This window comes from Rhagoletis zephyria, unplaced genomic scaffold (assembly GCF_001687245.7).
Source record: "Rhagoletis zephyria isolate East Lansing unplaced genomic scaffold, Rhagoletis_zephyria_1.1 Rzeph_scaffold_03423, whole genome shotgun sequence".
Taxonomy (NCBI): Eukaryota; Metazoa; Arthropoda; class Insecta; order Diptera; family Tephritidae; genus Rhagoletis; species Rhagoletis zephyria.
In genome coordinates this window covers 3,648-24,452 of record NW_016160506.1, presented here as the reverse complement: position 1 = coordinate 24,452, position 20,805 = coordinate 3,648, and positions in this window count along the sequence as shown.

Below are 20,805 nucleotides of genomic sequence, written 5' to 3'. Positions count from 1 at the left end.
TCTTCATAGGTCAGTCCGCCAGGCGTAGATAGAAATTATTTGTTAAATTTTAATAAACTATTTTTGCATGCCCTTTTTAAAGCCAAAATAAATTTCTTTTTGCTGTAAATCCTTATTCCTAAACGATAAAATTAATGCTACAACATTATTAATACCCCTTATGTTAAATACAACACTGTTGACTACTATTGCACAACCCTCTATAAATTCATTGCGCAAATGCATGTACCTCTCTTTATCATTCATTCATACTTGCATACATATACAAGTATATAAGTCCAGTAAGGTAGGTTAAACTACCACCAATTCGTTATTTCTCAAGATTTGTACATAGTACTAGAGAGCCAAATTAAATTCTGTTAATCGCCAGAGCTGTCGTGTCGAAGTTTTTGATCGGAGGAAAATTTAAAAAGTGGAGTGTTTCCAAAAGACACAAGAAAAAGTGTAGTGCAACTTCGGAGTCATTTCAAAAATTGCAAATCTACTAAAATATTGGGTTGACTTTGGGTTTATACCTGCTTGCATACATATACGAATATAGGAATTTGAAGTAGGTACTATACACAAAAACATTTTCTTTTGGATAAGATATTTAGGACCGGTTGTTCAATGTCTTATTAGCACAAATCGGACGTAGCAGCTTCGGTTAAATACAACGACTACTTTAATCGATCACATGTTATATGCATGATGTCGAAATCGTCGATAATGATGTTTAACCGGCGAGGGCCCATTCTTCAATGCTTGGTTATCGCCAGTACATCATTATCGACGAGTTCGACGTCATGCATATAACATGTGATCGATAAAGCAGTTTTTGTTTTTAATCGGAGCTTCTACCTCCGATTTGTGTTAACCAGACATTGAACAACCGGCCCTTAATCATTAGTGTAAGGCAGCAGAGTGAATGCATATGCAAAAACATATTACTATTTCTGACAATGGTCAGAAAAATAGTCTGCTTTTTTTAAATGTCCTAGTGGACCCTATGAACCAAAAAAAAATACGTATGAACATAAACACAAAATTAAAAATATGTACATATGTATGTATATATACAATAAAAGTTGGCTCTTTATTCCGGGCTGGGGCGTGTCCCGTCGTGCCGGGCCGGGCCGGGCCTCAAAATTTAGGCCCGTGCCCATCTCTACCTGCAGCAGACATGCAGCCCCACACAATGACTCCTCCACCACCATGTACTTAGTACACTCGCAGCAAGATTCTCTGTTTGCGGTTAGCTGTTGGGCGTTCTCCACACAGTTTACCGGCCATTACATTGAAAGATGTTGAATTTACTTTCATCCAAGGAGAGTACATTGTCCCAAAAGTCACTTGGCTTGCTAATGTACTCCTTAGCATAGGTTAAATGCTTCTTTTGGTTCACTTTTGAAATTAGTGGTTTCCGTCTAGCCACACGAGAATTGTAGTAAACTCATGAAGTGCTCTACGGACCAGTGTTGTCTCACATGGGATCTACGAAATCTGGTAGGTTCTTTTTCCATTTGGTGGGCTGGTAGGCTGTATTGGATTTTGATATTTTCCGCGACAATAATAGAAAATATGTATCTCCAAACACTTTAGCAATCTTGTTTGCACGAATATTTCACCGGAGCGTTTATATAGCGGCGACCGCAAACATGTAAATATATCTGATTAGTAAGTACAAACGTATACCCTTATTATTGCCAATATACAATATAAACATCCAAGTTATATACTTTGTGTTTACAAGTTAATGAACTGAACTATAAAGTTAGGAAAAACTAACATGTATGTATGTATATGTTCTGAAGACTGGAGTGCTGAAAAAGGCTTAGCAATAAACCCATTTACCAAAAGAAGGAAAGTCAACTTGACTAAACCCAACTTGACTAAACCCAACTTGGCAGGGACAGAATTTAAGTTCTATGAAGAGGCGAATTATTTTGGAGTAACTCTGAATAAAAGGCTCAATTGGAATTTAATCGAAAGTCACCAACAAAGCTACAAGGACATTTTATGCCTGTCCGAGACTTCATGGAAAGACTTGGGGAATATCACCCAAACTAACGCATTGCTCTTTCAATACGGTAGTAAAACCAATTGTTACGTAAGCGTTACTGGCTTGATGGTCAAAAGCTAATCGAGTAAACGGTTGCAAACTTGAGCAAGCTGCCCCCATTGGTCTGCGTGGCCATCACCGGAGCTATGCGCACCTGTCCAACGGATGCCTTTGTTGTCATTACAGGGGATCCTCCATTGTCTATTTTGATTAAAAAAAAGTTTTCTGGAGCGCCCTGCGTCTGTCTAATGCAATCAGCATAAAAATTAGAAACCTTCGGGGTCATTTGTAGGTTCTCAAGCCATTCCTGGATCATCCCGCTATCAAGCTTACGGAAATCATGCTACCGAAGTTATCTTTCCACAAACCCTACAAGGTAAGAGTTCCTGAAAGGGACTGCTGTGAAAAGATAACAACATGCACGCAGCACGGCGGGAGTACTGGGGCAGGCTGTACTTAGACTAAGATTCCAGAAAAATTTGGCAAGGTTCACATACCCAACCATATACCAGGCGGAAGTCTTTCGCATTCGAAGTCTGTGTAGAAGGAGTTGCGAAGAATCTCAGATTGCAGTCTACTAGCGGAAATCAAAAGGAATCAGACAATCAAAGATATCCATGATTCCTTCCAGATGGTTCTTAGAATTCTTACTTACCGCCTGACAGTACATCTGCAAGTTAAGGTACCATTTGAATAAAATGAGGCTTTATGTAGAGACGACTACAGGTTTTGTGGGCTGGTGGAGGAAACCCCAAATCATATGACATGAACGTATCTTGAATTGCAGACTGATACACTGGGAAATCTTATCAAAATTTTAAAGATAGGCAAACTGTTCCAAACTGCTTAACTTCTTAAAAAGCATAAGGTTGGAGTGATTAGAATTCCGGTTTAGCGCAGGTCGACAGTGCGAGTATTCCCGCTGTAATCTATTGCTTATTACATAAAGAGAAGTCCCTTTTTTTGTAACAGATAATCTCGGGAACGGCATGTCCGATATTCATTAAATTCTTAAGTATATTAATATTTATATGAGCAACACCATTTCAGGGACAATTTACTGTTCCGAGTTACGCCTCAATTGAAAACTTATTTATGTGCGATTCTGAATTGGACATAGTTAGTCATCATATAGTATAATTTTTTCCGGTAGGTGGGCCAGGGACCGAACTATTCGAAAAAATCGTATTTATAGTCCGGTTTGCTTGAAATTTGGCACGCAGGTAACTTATTGCCTGGATTAATATGTACATAGGATAACGTTTTATCTGGATAGGTGGACCAGGTACCGATCTATTCGAAAAAATCTTATTTATGACACGTATGTAGCTTATTGCCTGACTAGTACACTATAGGAATTTTTTTATAGTTGAATCAGGAACCGATCTATTCGAAAAAAATCGTATTTATGGTCCAATTTGCTTGAAATTCGGTACACGTATTAACTATACTGGAATGGAATGGAATTTTGGGTGGCCGGAAAAAACAAAAACCATGTTTTCCAAGCCCTCAAGCAGAATTCCCCATTTGCTTAGGACCAGGAGATAGGGTTTAGAGGAAAGGAATATACGGGGTGGGAATTCATTGCTCCTCTGCAAACTTACCAGACTCCTTTATGAATTTTAGAGATTGAGAAAGGAATGTACCTCATCCATTTTCAATATATCCCATCCGATATATCCGATAGTTTAGATAATCGATAGTCACAAGCATCGATAGTATCGATGCTATCGAAAATTTCGACACTATCGATAGTTTTGATTAAAAAGTCCAAAAATTAAACACAATCACTTTAATTGAAAATGAGATCAGCATTGCTAAAATATGTTCATATTTTTGTTAAGGAACAAAAGTTTATCAACTATTTTTGGCTTCAAGCAGCATTTTCGTTTTGAAATATGTATGTTACTGAATAATATGAGTGAAAACTATCGATAGTACTTACAAAACCATCGATGTTTTCGATATTCAAAAACCATCGATACTATAGATAGTGCCATCGATAGTTTTGCAGCTTTAAGTCTGGCGAAGGCCGGACAGCGGCAGAGAAAATGTTCTGTTCTATCCTCGTCCTCCAAACACACGATGTACACAGTGGATCGGCGATGATGCCTATGGTGACCATTTGCCGTCCCCATGGATTGTGCGCCATAATCAGCCCTATCAGGGCTCGTAGATCACTCCTTCTTCGTCTGAGAAGAAATTTTGCTACCACCCTGTCAGGCCTTTTCAGGAAACACTTGTTCAGATGTCAATAATACACCAGGGGCTCTCATGAGTTTTGTTTATGAGATCCTTGATGCACCCGATCGTTCCCGCTATGCTTGGCCCTAAAATTGGCGCAGGAACAATTGGGCGCGTTATAGTTCATACAATCTTGAAGCGAAAATATTTCAAAGTGTATGAACTAAAGGTGGGCAGGATAGTAGTGTCCTTGCACCCAACCCACACAAGCTGAACTTCATTCTATCTGGCAACGGAGTTCAGCCCAAACATTCTAGAGGTGGCAGATATTTGCGTACCTGTGACTTTGTCACGGTTACTAAAAGTCATGGGTAACTGCTGTGACAACTTCCAAAAAGTCACCGTGACAGACTGTGACAAAGGAACAGACGCAATGATGTTTTGTATAGGAATGCGCCTTCTGCAATAGCAGTAGCAGTCACAGTCACTGCTACGAACTGAGACTGTGACAAAGTAGAAGTCGCAATTACATATCGAGAAACTGCGACGAGTGGTATTAACCTTAAAGAAATTTCCTTATAATGGGAGGTTATTTAAGACTAAAATCTGATTAATGTTTGTTGTTTGATATTAGAATTTCACATCATTAAAAACGAGTATGAATGACCAAAACAAACGATGAAGATAGTCAGTGATGCCAAATAAATGGCATTATCCTTAGTTCACTAGCTGAAAGATTTCTGTTTTGCGACTTTTTGTCACTGTTTTTGTCACAGCCACGGATGAAAATCACTGTAACTGCAAAGTCACAGCCACAAATAACGTTGTTCCTCAAAAGTCACGAGATCGCCCATCTATACAACTTACATTCCTGGATTAACTTTGAATTGGTGCGAGCAATTTAGAGCAGCTTGGCTATCACTGCAAATCCTGATTTTATGTCGGCGCCACCTTTTGCCAGTTATCCAGTCTGCCACTTTTAGCATTGCAAAGACTTCCGATTGAAAATCCGTTGCCATCGCACCCAAAGCGATAAAGCATTTGAAGTTACCGTCCAGTTGCCATCCAGCTCCAGTACCGTTTTCAGTCTTTGAGCCGTCGGTATAGAAAGATTTCACCGAGCTTCCCAAGAGAGTGTCTGAATCTCTCCATTGTTCCCTTGTAGGAAATCTAACAACGTACTTTCTACTAAAGGAGACACCAAGTATCAATTTGTTAATTGATGCCAAAAACAAAGGATATTGCTCTGACAACTTTCTGAACAACTCTCAGTGCCCGGAGCTCCGATCGTCGTGCCACAAACCAAAAGAGTGCAGTCGACGCATTGTTTTCATTGCCTCCACGTTGTACTCATGGCGCCCATAATGCCTAAACACACGCTTCTTTGCAGCCTGCTTAGCACAGAAACTGTGGTTTTGACCGTGATTCTGCGCCACCATACTACAGCAGAGTACGTAACGATTGGCTTGACTAGAGCTATATATATCCAAAATACCATAGCCTGTCTCAGACCTCAGGTCTTGCTAAAGGTTCTTAGACACTGTCCGAAAGCTTTCAGCGCTCGATTTACTCTCACCTCGACGTGAGATTCCATGTCAGCTTCGTATCAAGAGTTAACCCTAGATATTTCACACCCACGGAAAGACCGCTAAGCACTGGAAGGTTGGGACCTTCCAGTTTTCTTTTCCGCGTTTTCTTTTCCGTGTCTTAACAGAAACCTCCCTGAGTTAGCTTGGATGTGAACGAAGACTTTCATTTCCATTAGTAAATAGGGAGTCCAGTACCACACCACAAGAGTATGCTATGGTACAAAGGCTAGATTCATCCGCCACGGACAGCAATCGTTTAGATAACATGAAGTGAATCCACCTTATGATGGTTTCGTTCACTCCATGTCTTCTGGCCGCAGAGCACATGGAGTCAAAAGTAGCTTTGCCTGTCGTCCCTTCAATATCAGCAAAGACTCCTTTGCGTACTCACCTGCTTTCAGCCCCACCTCGATCTCTGTTACAAGATAATGTAGAGTTGATTCACAGGACCTTCCGCTTTGGCATGCATGTTGATGAACACTAGGCACTAAGGGGGCTATTCACCAAAACCCTTGATCTAAGGTACTTGTCGACCGCGCGCTCCAGACTTTTCAGCAAGAAGGATGTCAGGCTTATTGGCCTGAAGCTTTTTGCCAGAACATAGTCATCCTTACCTGGTTTAGGAATGAATACCGCGTTTTCTCCAAAGAGTGGGAACGTGGCGAAATGCCGGACAGGCCCTAAAGACTCTTATTAGAGCCCCTATAAGCCTGTCTCACCTAAACTTTAGCATTTTCGGATACACACCATCTGTGCCTGGTGACTTTAAGCCGCAAAAGAGGCTTAAGAAAACCTCACTTACTCCTGGGTCTTCCCGTCGCGCTGTCCTCCACCATATCTCTGCTTGCATCAGGAATTATCTTGCTACCCGGAAAATGTGTTTCCAAGAGAGTTTTACATGTGTCGAGCCATGACGTGGTATAAGTTCCATCATATTTTCTGAGGGAATTAAGCCTAACCGCCAGGTCCTGTTGAAGTACCTTACATAGCCTGGCAGACTCTTTCATGCTGTCGATATCATGCCAAATTTTCCTCTTATATTCCTCATGCACGTTATGATATTCAGACCAGTCCTCCTCTTTTCGGGTATTTAAAGCCCTATTCAGAAGTCTACTGAACCTTTTTCGAAGTTTGGTAAGTTCAGCGTTCCACCATGGGAATGCTTTTCCCTGCCTACTTCTTTTTAGCGGGCATTATTTCCTCAAAATAACCAATCAAAGTACTCGTTACCTCGCGGATCGCCTTTTCAATTGATTTAATGTTTTTGAGTTTAGGGATATCTGGTATTCTCATTTCAGGAGCAACCCAAACTTCTCCCAGTCCGCCTTCCGAGGATTCCGACCTTTTGAATCGTATGGCAGGTAGTGGAGACTAGGGTGCGAAATTTCAGACTTTGGTATCCACACTGAGTACTCATTCTGGCATCGAGCTCATGGTATCGGTCCTCTAAAAGTATCAGGGAAAAAGTATCGATGCTACTCAGTATCGGACTCATTAAAATACGTTTTTTGGGATACTAAAATTATTTTATTCTTCAGTTAGCTAGTTATTTCCTGAAATTAAAACAATAGACATTTAAAATATTTGATTTTTATTTCATTGCAGAATTTAATTTCACGTTAGAAGTAACTTTAACGTTAAATCTACATACATACATACATACATATATATATATGCTTTCACGAATTTCAAATTTGATTAAGAATTTTTGTAAACTTTGTGGGTATGCATTTTTGTAGCCTATTCAGTTTTGTGTAATTATGTGCAAGTTTGAATCAAAAGACAACGGTAGTAGGCTACGCGTAAAGTTGAATAGGTTACAAAACTCATATATGTAATACTCCTATATTGGCAGTAAGAGCTAGTACCGTCCGAAAACACTACNAAAGTAACTTTAACGTTAAATCTACATACATACATATATATATATATGCTTTCACGAATTTCAAATTTGATTAAGAATTTTTGTAAACTTTGTGGGTATGCATTTTTGTAGCCTATTCAGTTTTGTGTAATTATGTGCAAGTTTGAATCAAAAGACAACGGTAGTAGGCTACGCGTAAAGTTGAATAGGTTACAAAACTCATATATGTAATACTCCTATATTGGCAGTAAGAGCTAGTACCGTCCGAAAACACTACAGTACAGATATATCAATAAACACGTACGAAAGAAAAGGAACACATCCCTGCAAAAAATTGTGCGACTAATCTCTAAAGAGAGTATTCCGAGATTACTCTCAATCAGGTACAATTGGGCATAAATTAGTCGCAACTAGTCTCATACGGGTACTATTGTGGATCATTTAGTCTCGATTCATCCATCACGGGTATATTTGGAGATCAATTAGTCCTCCTCATCTCTAACGGGTACTATTAACGATTTAATGATATGTACGCACTTTGTTAATGAAATTTCATGTGCGGCGCTGGCACATAGAGAGAGGATTCGCTTAACAAAACTGAGAACCCCGGTTCGAATCTCAGCTGGCGCAAATTTTTATTTTTATTTTTTAAAAGTGACTAGTCGCTTTTTATACCCGTTCGGGTATAAAGGTGAACAATTAGTCTCTTCATAGGACATGCTCGAACAAAAGCGATCAGTTCATTCCATATAAAGAGATCAAAAGTGGTATTAGTCGCATGCTCCTTTGCGATTGCTCCCGGAGTCATCCCGGATTAGTCGCATTTTTTGCAGGGATACGTTTATAAATAAACATGTACACGACACATATACAAAAACGGCACTCAAGTACACAATACATTGACAAAAACCGTACTAGACTGTCTCGCTTTGATTTCGGAATGCTTACACATTGAGATGTTAGCTTACTACCAATATAGAAGTATTACATATATGACAAAACTGCATACCCAAAAAGTTTCTAAAAATTCTGAATTTTTGTGAACTTTGCGTAAAGTTTTATGGCCTTATGCATAAAAAATAAAAAAGGTTTATAACCTGAAAAATTTCTGAAAATGTCATTTTATTAAGCTCTTTAATCCTACTTTATTTTTTATGAATAAGGCCATTAAACTTTAACTTATTTGGTTTATGTTATGCAACAGAATAAACGAAATTTCAGTTTATTTTTAATGATGGACAAAATTAAATGATAGTAATCCATATAAGCAAAGAATATTAGGTTGTCAATGGAAGAAAAAATTTAAAAAGTGTGTTTTTTTAAAGTATTCGATACTACGAGTACTTTGCAAAGTATCGAGTAAAATCACCAAATAATAATAAAGTACTCATTTTTATACCCTCAGTATCGATGCTTACTCAATATCGATAGTATCGTTCGAACCCTAGTGGAGACTACGATATCCTCGGCGCGTTGCCCTCTCAGGAGCAGAACTTTCTAAGCATCGTGCATTCGACCGAACGCGGCATTATAATGGATGTGACCTTTCCGTACCTCGAAATTGAAAGACCTTACCCAAGGAAATCCCGCCAAGTCCACAGATACGCCCACGGCATACCCATGGTTCCTCAATTAAGATTATTTGGGGATTTGTACGCAGTTTCGCATGCGTACTGCATAATAGGGCAGTAGGCGATTTGCTATGCTGCGAATTAATTTTTGTAAAAATAATTTCAGTCATACTAAAGGAGATAAAACCATAAATTACATCTTACTTGTTTCTCCGTCCTTATTCTGGACCCCAAAATATATTCTTCCCAGGTGTAGGTGAGAGCGATACCACCATTTAGTTCGAAGAACTTCCAACGAGCCTTCGTGAATGCCCGCCACCAGGAAAGAGCCTTCTCAATCACTGGAAGTCGGTCCTCTCCTGGTGTATGAGTAAATACGCCATTGGCTTGTATTCAGTCCCACGTTCTGCCTGCTGATATGTTTTAGATCCTCGCTTGGTTTCTGAGAAGGCCGCGATATCCAAGCAGCTTCCATCTTTTAGGATGAATTTACAGCTTTCGCAGGCTAGCATCCCTGCTATTAATTTCGTCAGCCACTCTCGGGAAAACTCATTAGATCATTGTATCTTTACGAAACAAACCTCCACGCGCATCTCCTCGAATTTCGGTTCGTCTGTGGATTCACCATTGGCCTTCCATAAATAGCTGTTGAGAAAATCTCTTTTACCTTTGGACAAAGAACCTTTCCCTTTGTCGGCATGTATCTCTACCATCATTGCTTCCGCAGTCACTCTTGCGAATAATACAGAGTGGCATGGTTGAGTTTCACCCTATGCTCGAGGTCTTTCAAAAACCTCAATTGCATGAGGAGGTTGGCATGCAGGCAGTTGCATCGAGCGTGGGGGCATGCTCGATTGCGGTCCTGAGACTTTCATCTTCTTTGCCTTGCGGCTCTTACCTTCTGCCTGCATAGCCACCTGGTTGGCAACGGAAAGAGTTCCAGAACAGATGCGTCATCACCCGTCCTGTCCCACTTCCCCGTTGTCATTTCGGATGCAGAGTTATAGGGCAAAGGATTTTGAGTACTCGCCTTGGCCATAGCCGCAGCTTTCTTCTCTTTTTGCCTCCTTCTCTTCAACTGTCTTGCGGTCAGCTTTTCACCCGTTTGATGATCCCTAAAACAGGATTTCTCCATACCGGTACTCTCCTGGTTTGGTGGTTTCATTTCTGATACCAGTGTCCGTTTTGAAGAAGGAGAAGGACCATCTCCACACCTGTCACAATCTTGGTTGTCCAGAACGTTTCAATAGTAGTTCGCCCTCCCCCTCATTGAAGAGTAGGCTCTTCATTGACAGAGTCAAAGTGCCGCCTTCCACCAGTAGCTTGTTTCCACCAAGACCCTGGGTGCCAGTCTCGGTCAGAGTGGACGGTGAGCTTTGGGCCTGCACATCCGATGACGAGTCGGCGGGGGGATTCCCCGCTTGCTTCGAGATGCTCCAACATAGCAAATCTTACTCGTCGTTCAAAAACCAGCACTAATCAGCGATAGCCGTCGGGTTGAGCGGACGTGTTTTTGCTTGCTCTGTTATATTTCGTTTGATTTCTCATTATGGATGATTTTTGTGGTAAATGCAATAAAGCATTCGCTAGGAGGGACACTCAGAAAGTGCCTTGCAGCGGATTTTGCAGAAAAAGATTTCACCGCACTTGCTGCGAGGGCGCTGTGTCAGAATACGACGTTAAGCTTTTCAAGGAAAATCGACCTCTCAAAGCCATTGTGTTGATGCCAAGTGGGGTGCTGTCGATGCCAAATTCAAGGATTTATTTGCGCAATTTGAAATTTTTAAATCCGAGATTAAATCTGAATTGCAAACAATAAACGTCGTGTACAACAACAATTCGTCGTTCCTGCAAATGTTATTGGACGAGGTTAACNAGCATCTCCACACCTGTCACAATCTTGGTTGTCCAGAACGTTTCAATAGTAGTTCGCCCTCCCCCTCATTGAAGAGTAGGCTCTCCATTGACAGAGTCAAAGTGCCGCCTTCCACCAGTAGCTTGTTTCCACCAAGACCCTGGGTGCCAGTCTCGGTCATAGTGGACGGTGAGCTTTGGGCCTGCACATCCGATGACGAGTCGGCGGGGGGATTCCCCGCTTGCTTCGAGATGCTCCAACACAGCAAATCTTACTCGTCGTTCAAAAACCAGCACTAATCAGCGATAGCCGTCGGGTTGACGTGTTTTTGCTTGCTCTGTTATATTTCGTTTGATTTCTCATTATGGATGATTTTTGTGGTAAATGCAATAAAGCATTCGCTAGGAGCGACACTCAGAAAGTGCCTTGCAGCGGATTTTGCCGAAAAAGATTTCACCGCACTTGCTGCGAGGGCGCTGTGTCAGAATACGACGTTAAGCTTTTCAAGGAAAATCGAAATATTGGGAATTTGTATCCTGACTGTGTGCTTTTACCGAAAAGAATCAGTGAAACATACGACTGGCTTCTGACCTCTCAAAGCCATTGTGTTGATGCCAAGATGAGTGCTGTCGATGCCAAATTCAAGGATTTATTTGCGCAATTTGAAATTTTTAAATCCGAGATTAAATCTGAATTGCAAACAATAAACGTCTTGTACAACAACAATTCGTCGTTCCTGCAAATGTTATTGGACGAGGTTAACTCTCTGAAAAGTGCTTTTGCGTGTTCATCTAGGGACACGATATCGAACCGAAAGTATCGATATGGTACTCATTTAAAGTATCGCTGGAAAAATATCGGGTCCCCTTTAATATCGGAATAAAAAGACTCTATTTGTGATAATCGATACAAAAATCAAAAAAAAAGNGGAACCGAAAGTATCGATATGGTACTCATTTAAAGTATCACTGGAAAAATATCGGGTCCCCTTTAATATCTGAATAAAAAGACTCTATTTGTGATAATCGATACAAAAATCAAAAAAAAAGAAATATCTGAACAAGTGATTAGAAACCTCCGAGCGTATTTCTGCCATGAAAAGCAGCTTCTCATAAAAACGCCCTTTGTGGCACAACATCAAGGCGCACGCAACAAATCGGAGGAGCAGCTCGGCCAAACGCTAACATATTTTGTAAGCGCCAATCTATTATGTTTACACGTAGAGATTAAGGTGTTGACTTAAAACACCGAGACCGCGTGTTCAAATCCCGCCACATGCAATCCTAACGATAGTAAAAAATTTCTCTTCTTTAAAGCCCCATTTATATCGGGAAGAGTATCAACTCTTCAATCAGATAAGTCTTGAAAGCAATTTTTTCGCATTCTCTCTTGTGTTTTCTATTTGCTTCCAGACGCGTCAACTTTATTGAATTCAAGTTATTGGTTCTTTAAATGGGAGATATCTGCACTCTTCCCCTTCCTTCTCACCTCCTTCGCCTTGGAACGAGCAGACTTGAAAGCACGACTTGACGTGTCTGAAAGCTGACTAATTTGAGTTTATGACATTCGATATGATACTAGGATTCTGGTACTCGAATCCAAAAAATATCGTTTTAAAACTATCGAGTAAAATATATCAGTATCGAATGCCAAAAGTATCGATATGGTATCGTATCATATCGAAATTCGTGTCCCTATGTTCATCAGTTGTTTTGGCGGTTAAAGTAAACAATGACAAAAGCTTGTCCACTGTCGCTTCAGAGCCATGTGCGCCTGCGGATGTCTCACCCTCACACAAGCATTGTAAACAATCGCAAAAGTTTTTCTGCTGCTGCTCCTGAGTCTTCTATTGCGGTCTCACCTTCGCACATGTTATTTCGGGCTAATGGTTTGAGTGGTTTGTCTACGGCTGTCTCGATGCGATCCTCACGGACTGCTAATAAAGTGACTGTCTCCAACTCGAAGTCAACAATCGGCGCAGCTGTTGAAAGCGATGCTGCAGCGCAGTCATCTGCCATTGTTATTGACGGTGACGACTCGCCGCTTGTAAATTGTGAGCAAACTGACTTTGTTAATGCTGAACTTGAAGCTGCTTATGCTGTTAATGCTACGGGCGTGGAAGTGCCTTCTTTCTCCTTCTCCTACTCTTTGGCTAACAGTGGAGAGCAAAAGAAGGAAGCAAAGCCGTAATCCGGTGCGTATGATGTGATCCCACGATTGAGAGAATACAAAGGTTGCGCCGATCTCGGACCGCTAGTCCTCTCTTAACGAATTTGACAGAATCGTTGTTTGCATGACGTCACACTTGTGCAACTTGTTTACGTTTTCCTTGCAACATTTTTTCTTCTTCTTCCATTCTTGCTCACGTTTTGGCATTTCTCTCTCCAAATTGCACCAGTGTGACGTCACACAAAAGTTATTCTCAAAAATCCTCTCTGATCGGCGCAATCTTGTATTCGGCACAATCTTGTATCTGATCCAATGACTGCAGTGAACTAGGCGTTGCAACCCCTTTTAGGTGGTTGTATTTGTCATCTATCTTGCCAACAGTTTCTTGTGTTAACATTATTGAGTACGTGGTGAAGCACACTGGCATTGATAAGCGACATATTTCTTGCTACAAGCTCGTTAAAAAAGAGTCAAAACTGGAATCACTAACTCACGTTAATTTTAAGCTTGGGGTCTGCACCCACAATTTCGATAATCTGTTGAGGCCTGAGTTGTGGCCAGTTAATGTTGCTGTTCTGCCGTTCCGTTTTTTTTTTTTAAATGGCACAACAAACGCAACTGAAGTAGCTCATATGCCCTCACGTGCACTTGTCCCCGTCTTAGTGGATGCTAATAAGCCGAGTTGTTTATTACCAGAATTAACTGACAATACAAAGCCAGTCGATAGCACTACTAGTGTAGTTGCACATAGTAAAATCAAAATTTATTTTCAAAATGTTTCTGGAATAAAGACGAAAGCTGATGTAGTCCGCAGATTGAGCTCGCATTTGGATTTCGACATATTCGTTATCGTTGAAAGCTGGTTAACACCAAATTTCTTTGACTCAGAATTCTTCGATCCTGTGTTATATAATGTGCATCAAAAGGACCGTGACGTAATCAGGGCGGGCCTGTCCAGAGGCGGGGGTGTGCTGATAACAGTTCATCGTAGATTGTGCTCGTCGATGGTTCATCTTCAAACAATGATTCTATCCGCGAGCAGCTTTGCGTGAATGTTCGGAGTTCCTCTGAACTTCTCTTTGTATGTGTTTCTTACATTCCACCGAGCAGTTGCTTCGACGTATATAAAGCACACGTTGGCAATGTTTTGCAACTCAGTTCAAGGATTGGCGAACACCACCTTTGTGTACTTGGTGATTTTAATTTGTGTAATGTTTCTTGGAATAGTTTTAATAACTCCTCGTCTTTTACCACGGTTAATGCAACTACAGACAGTGAATTATATGTAACTGATGGTTTCCTAAGTATCGGTCTGCTACAAATTAATGGAATTGTAAATAAACCTATGCGTATTTTAGATCTAATTTTTATTAGCAATAACGTAAGTTATGGGTGTTTGAATTCCCATATCCAATAACTCGCGCAAATTCTCATCATATTCCTGTGGATGTTCACATTCAATTTTATGTTTTCGCTACTGTTCCTCTTGAGAGATGCCGTTAAACTTTTAACTTTAGTTCGCGCAATTTTGATCTCATAAATAGCCGTCTTCATGATTATGAGTGGGAACATTTACTGAGCAATTTGGACGATAATGCTTCATACAAAGTTTTTAAAAGTAGAGTATATGAGGCGTGTGTAGAACTAGTGCCATTAATTACAAGGAAGTCGTACAAGTTACCCTGGTACAACAAGGAACTTAAGCGACTCAAAAATTGCAATTTAGGGCAACTAGGTCCCAATCTATCTTGGTCCGATATCAGTACTGCATTAGGAACTGTAATTCCTTGGACAAGACTCTTTATAATAAGTTTATTAGTAAATGTGAAGCCGACATAGAAAACAACCCTTAAGCATTTTGGAGTTTTGTAAAGTCTAAGAACGCCAACTCGGGAGTGCCGTCCTCAGTCTTTTTGAATGACAAGCACGCTAACACACCTGCTGAGGTAGCCAATCTCTTCACAGAATTATTCTCCTCTAATTATGTCTCGGATTCTGATATGGTTTTTGATCGTTACCCTCTTTCAGATTCTGCCTGTAATTTAAGGGCACTGCATGTTTCTGAAAGTGACGTAGAAGAAGCTATAAGTTCCTTCTGAAGGCCTCTCAGGTGCTATGCTCAAACGTTGCCACTCGCTTGTTCAGCCATTAACAATACTGTTCAATAAATCTTTCGTCTGGATATTTTATTGATGACTGGAAAAATGCTTTCATTACACCAATTTACAAAACAAACAACAAGAATGATGTTTCGAATTACAGGCCTATTTCCAAACTGGGTGCCGTTCCAAAGGTTTTGAAATCTGTTGTCAAACAGAAGCTTAATTTCGCAGTGAAAAGTTTAATTTGCCTTATCAGCACGGTTTTGTGGGTGGCAAGTCGGCTGTCTCCAACCTTGCTATCTTCATGGAGGACTGTGTTGCTGCGATGCAGTCAGGTTTGCAAGTGGGCGCTGTGTACACATATATGTAGTTTCGCATAAAGTCTTAATAAGTTATCGCGATTGGGTTTCCACTCAGCTTTTCTGGAATGGATTAATTCCTACCTTTCCGACAAGCGTTGTTCAGTTGTTTTGATAACACGCTTTCCACCCTTTTTGTAGCTTCTTCGGGTGTCCCCCAAGGTAGTATCTTGGGCCCTCTTTTATTTGTCGTATTCATAAATGATATTGGATCACGTTTCCTTAGATGACCGTATTTATTATATGGGCTGACTTCCAAAACGTACCAATACAATGTTTGGATAGTGTTGTACTGCGGTATTTCAACTGTTTGCATATGCAGAGTTGCGAAACATTGCAACCATATACATCGCATATTTTAAATATTTAATAAAACAATGATCACCATTTCGGAATTGTGCATTGGTAACCAATAACAAACGAAGCATCAACTTTATTTCTGCGGCGCTGATTACTCTAGCAATGCGTTTCGATAACTTTTCGGTTGTGTTTTGGAAAAGTAAACATTGTCAACCATTTGTAGTTCGGCGTTATGGAACATTAAACTTTGTACGTATGCAATGCAATTGACGTTTCAGAAGTCAGCCATGCTGACGACCTAAAGGTTTACTCGGTGATCAGAAGCTCACAAGCCTCTTTTTTGCTGCAATCTGAGCTTGATAACCTGCATTCTTGGTGTTCTCTTAATTCATTATCTTTAAATGTCAGTAAATGTTCATATTCCACTTTCACCAGAAAGCTTCTCACCGTTCAAACCAACTACAATATTGAGGGCGATGATCTTAAATATGTCGCAGAGGTTAAAGATTTAGGGGTTTACTTCAATTCGAAACTAAGCTTCGCAATCCATATTAATTACGTAATTTTCAAAGCTTATGCAATGCACCTCCGTATATTTCTCGTTGTCAACTTCGCAATTTAAGTTCGTTAAACACTAGGCGTTCTTTTCTCGTAGCCTCTTTTGTGGCTAAAACAGTGGAAGGCACAGTTGATTGTCCTAATCTTTTGGAGAAGTTAGCATTAAATGTTCCGTCTCATAATCTGCGTCATGTTTCTTTATTTTACCTGGGATTTCCAAAAACTAACAACGCAAAATTCTCGCCTTTGTTCAGAACTCTCTCTGAGTTAAATGAGCTCTCAGAATACGATCCGTCTCTCTCTTTTGGAACAGTTCGTTTTGTCCTGCTAAATTACTTTAGATAATGTTTACGCTCTTGTTCTATGGTCAGTAAGGATATATATTCCATTTCATTAAATAAATACATATAAATATAAATCAAGGCAATAGGGTGTAATTGGTGAGTACATGTACTCACACAGTTGCACCACTACCCGTTGAGAAGGTCGAAGGAGAAGGTGATTCGACTGAGCCCTCGCACCGCGCCAAGGTGCCTGCCATCGCTATATATTTTGAAAGCCGCTTTTTCCTGTTAACAAAGCTCGAGAACGGCTGTACCGATTTTCTTTAAATTTCGGACACCTCCTGCATACTTTTCAGGGGCGGTTATAGGCTAAAAAAATCGAAATGTGAAGTGGGTGTGGCACCTCCAATAAAAACCCAATTTCTTATACTGCATATCTCTGGAAGTGTTCATGGCAAAGTATTCGATCATGGTTTGTAGAAATATGAAGTCAATCTGATACTCATGGAAACAAATGGTGGTTATTAGAAAAGGGGTCGTGGCACCTCCCATACAAACCGAATTTTTCACACTGCAGCTCTCTGGAAGTGTTCATAGTAGAGTACTAGAACTTGGCATGGATTTATAAGAAATCGATAGCATACTCATGAGGAAAAATTTGGGCTAATGGAAAAGGGGGCGTGGCGCCTCCCAGCGTACATGTGTTTGTGAGTGAACTCCTACTACCGATTTTAACGAAATTTTTTGTTTATATTTGAGTGGGTCGCTGGATAGTTCACAATTTGACCCGCCATATATTATATGTATATATGATGGGATTTGGCTTACATATATTCAAAATATGTATTGGTATCGTAGAGAAAAAAATTTGCCCGCCAAGTGGCTCAAGAGCAGAGCTGTAAACTGATTGAATCAACATAGTCTGCATTCACTCGGCATTCCTTTCAAAATGTTGATTGTTGGTTTGTATAAATGAAAACCTCATTCCTGAGTGGCTTAAAATATTTGAACCAAACAAACTGTGTTTTGTTATGGAATAGTAGATTGCCATTCAGTATAGAATGTGAATGATCAGCAGCATTCGCACTCATAGAAGTTTTCTGTCACTAACCCAAAGCCAATGACTCGTGCAATATTATTCCAAACCAACTTATCGCAACCGTAGAGCAAAAATTTGTAGATTGCAAAAGATTGTAGAAATTTTTTCGGAGAAGAATATACAAATTTGATTTATCAAAATTTTTTTCTACTAAATATTTTTTTCACAGTTTACAGTAATCCAGATAGCCAAAACAAAAAATTTAAATATGCTTATTCGACATTTTGTTTGAATGTATTGGTTGATATTCTTTCACTGTTGTCGTTTTCGTTAATCCGAATAAGATCCAATTTAAATATTTTCTTATAGTGAAAAATATTTTCAAGTCATATAAAATAAAATAACGAGAAAACCAAAATTCAAGCAAATCAAGCGTGAAGCGTAAGCGATTATGACCGGATGCAGTTCCTAGATAAATTAAACCGTGTTCCGAACACAACTTTGAGTGGGCTGACCTTGTAAACTGGTCCCATCGATTAGGCGATAAAACAAGTATTAGCTTAAGGTAGAACTCTAATTTTCAAATGCACAAAATTTGTATATATTTGTCCTGCCGCTTATTCACATTTGAAAGAGGATAATGTATGAATTAATCCAAGTAAGGACAGTGTATGCAGATAAACCGTATAAAATGTATGTGCATATACACACACATGCATACATATATATCAAAATATTCAGAATGACGACATGAATTGGTTCAACCCTCTCTGCTTGTTAACACGCTAACTCGAACAAAATTTAGATATTTTAACGAAAGTCGGTGTCGAAGTCGCTTTTGGTATAATTTAGGTTAGTGTTGAATTTTTGCGAAATCTGTCAATATTTTTGGTTTATTATTTTTTATTTTTTTATTTTTTTTACGAATTTTGATGTTCAAATTTACATTTCAAATATATCAACAAACATTTGTGCGTACTTTTGCACCAATAGGTTAATGACAAAAAAAGCCTATACACTCACAATACTTAATTTCCCTATAAACATTTTGGCGAACGTTCGAAAATTACCTTCGATATCCAATATGCATATCGAACTAAAAACTAACTCATAACCAACCTTTGTTTTCCAACGTTCATAGTATATTGGTAATACACCCGAAATGGGTTCGAAAAAAAATTAAAACCATAACAACAAGAGAGCAAGTGAAATTCAGCTCATTCTCGAAGGGAAATATTAGAAAATCACTTTCAATATAAAAAGAAAAGTTGATTAGTCCATATCCGTCTGTATTTCCTTAAATACAGGAACCAAATTGCTAAAAAAAACTGCCATGTTTATTATTATAGTTTTAGAAAATGGACATGGGATATATTTCTAACTTTTGACATCAATTTGCTCAAAACATACATTTAGAACAGTGTGCAAACCTCTACCACATATGTGGTAGATCTACCACATATTTTTTTAAATTTTGGTGTCTACCACATATACTACACAAGGCTTAAATTCTACCACATTAGTTTACAATTTTCACATAACTCTAACATTTCAACTCAATTCTAATACGAAATATAAAAATTAATCAATAATTAATATATCGAAAATTCGCATATTTATATTTGCTAAAGTATATGCAATGGAAAAATAATTTGGTCTATTTTTTTGCATAAATCAATCTGTAGGATTTTACTCAAATTAATGAAAATATTTTTTTCTTCTCTAACTAGAAAACTAGTGTTATACCTGTTTTTGCATCCGTTGCGTTGAATATGTACGATCCACTGCACTTACATTTCCCGATATAATTTTTGAGTTGTGCATCCTTTGACGACGGTGTGCGATATGTATACACAATAAAAATATGAATCGGAAAATCTACCACATGTTATTCAAAGCTACCACATTTTTTCCGATTCTACCCCACTAAAATAAAAAGGGGTTTGCACACTGATTTAGAATAATATTTTAAGAAATAATAATATACCCGAGCGCACTTGTGCAAAAGAGTATTATAACTTTGTTCGAATAACGGTTGTTTGGTATTTAGCGCTACTTACTTGCTTTTCTCTGCGTGTGTGGGGTTCCGTTTCATTTCCAAAATTGAAAGGAAGTGATTTCTTGAAATTGCAAATTCTCATCTATATATATAAAACAAAGTCGTGTTAGTTACATTATTTATAACTCAAGAGCGGCTGGACAGATTTTTATGATATTTGTTTTTTGAGTTTGTCTACCTTCCGAATAGCAGAATAACTATTAAAACAACCGCTAGGTGGCGCTGGAGTCGAGTTATTAGTAAAACCCGTATTTATGATCCGATTCGCCTCATATTTCAGCTGTGTATTGACAATATGGAAAATAATACTATTGAAAAAAAGAGTTGTCAGGTGGCGTTGGAGTCGAGTTATTACAAAAATCGTGTTTATGGTCCGGTTCGTCTCATATTCGAGATATGTATTGACAATAGAAGCAATACCATTGCAAAACAAAGAGTCTCCAAGTGGCGTTGGAGCCGAGTTATTACTAAAAATCGTGTTTATGGTCCGATTATCCTCAGATTCAAAATATGTATTGATAACAGGAAAAAGAATATGTATATGTAACTAAAAATCGTATTTATGCTCGAATTTATTTCACTGTCCTCTGCAATAACGACACAATTCAAAATTAAAACAAGTAAGAAAGTCTAAGTTCGGGCGGAGCCGAACATTAAATACCCGGCGCAATTATTAAATATATGTTTTCCACCTTTCCGAAAACTACCGCTACACGATAAGCCGGGGTGTATAAATTTTAAGTAAATTAGCGTCCTTAAATTTCGAAATATTCATATTGAAGTTTCAAGCATTACTGAAATATACCGTTATATTAAAAGCGGTCGTAATTT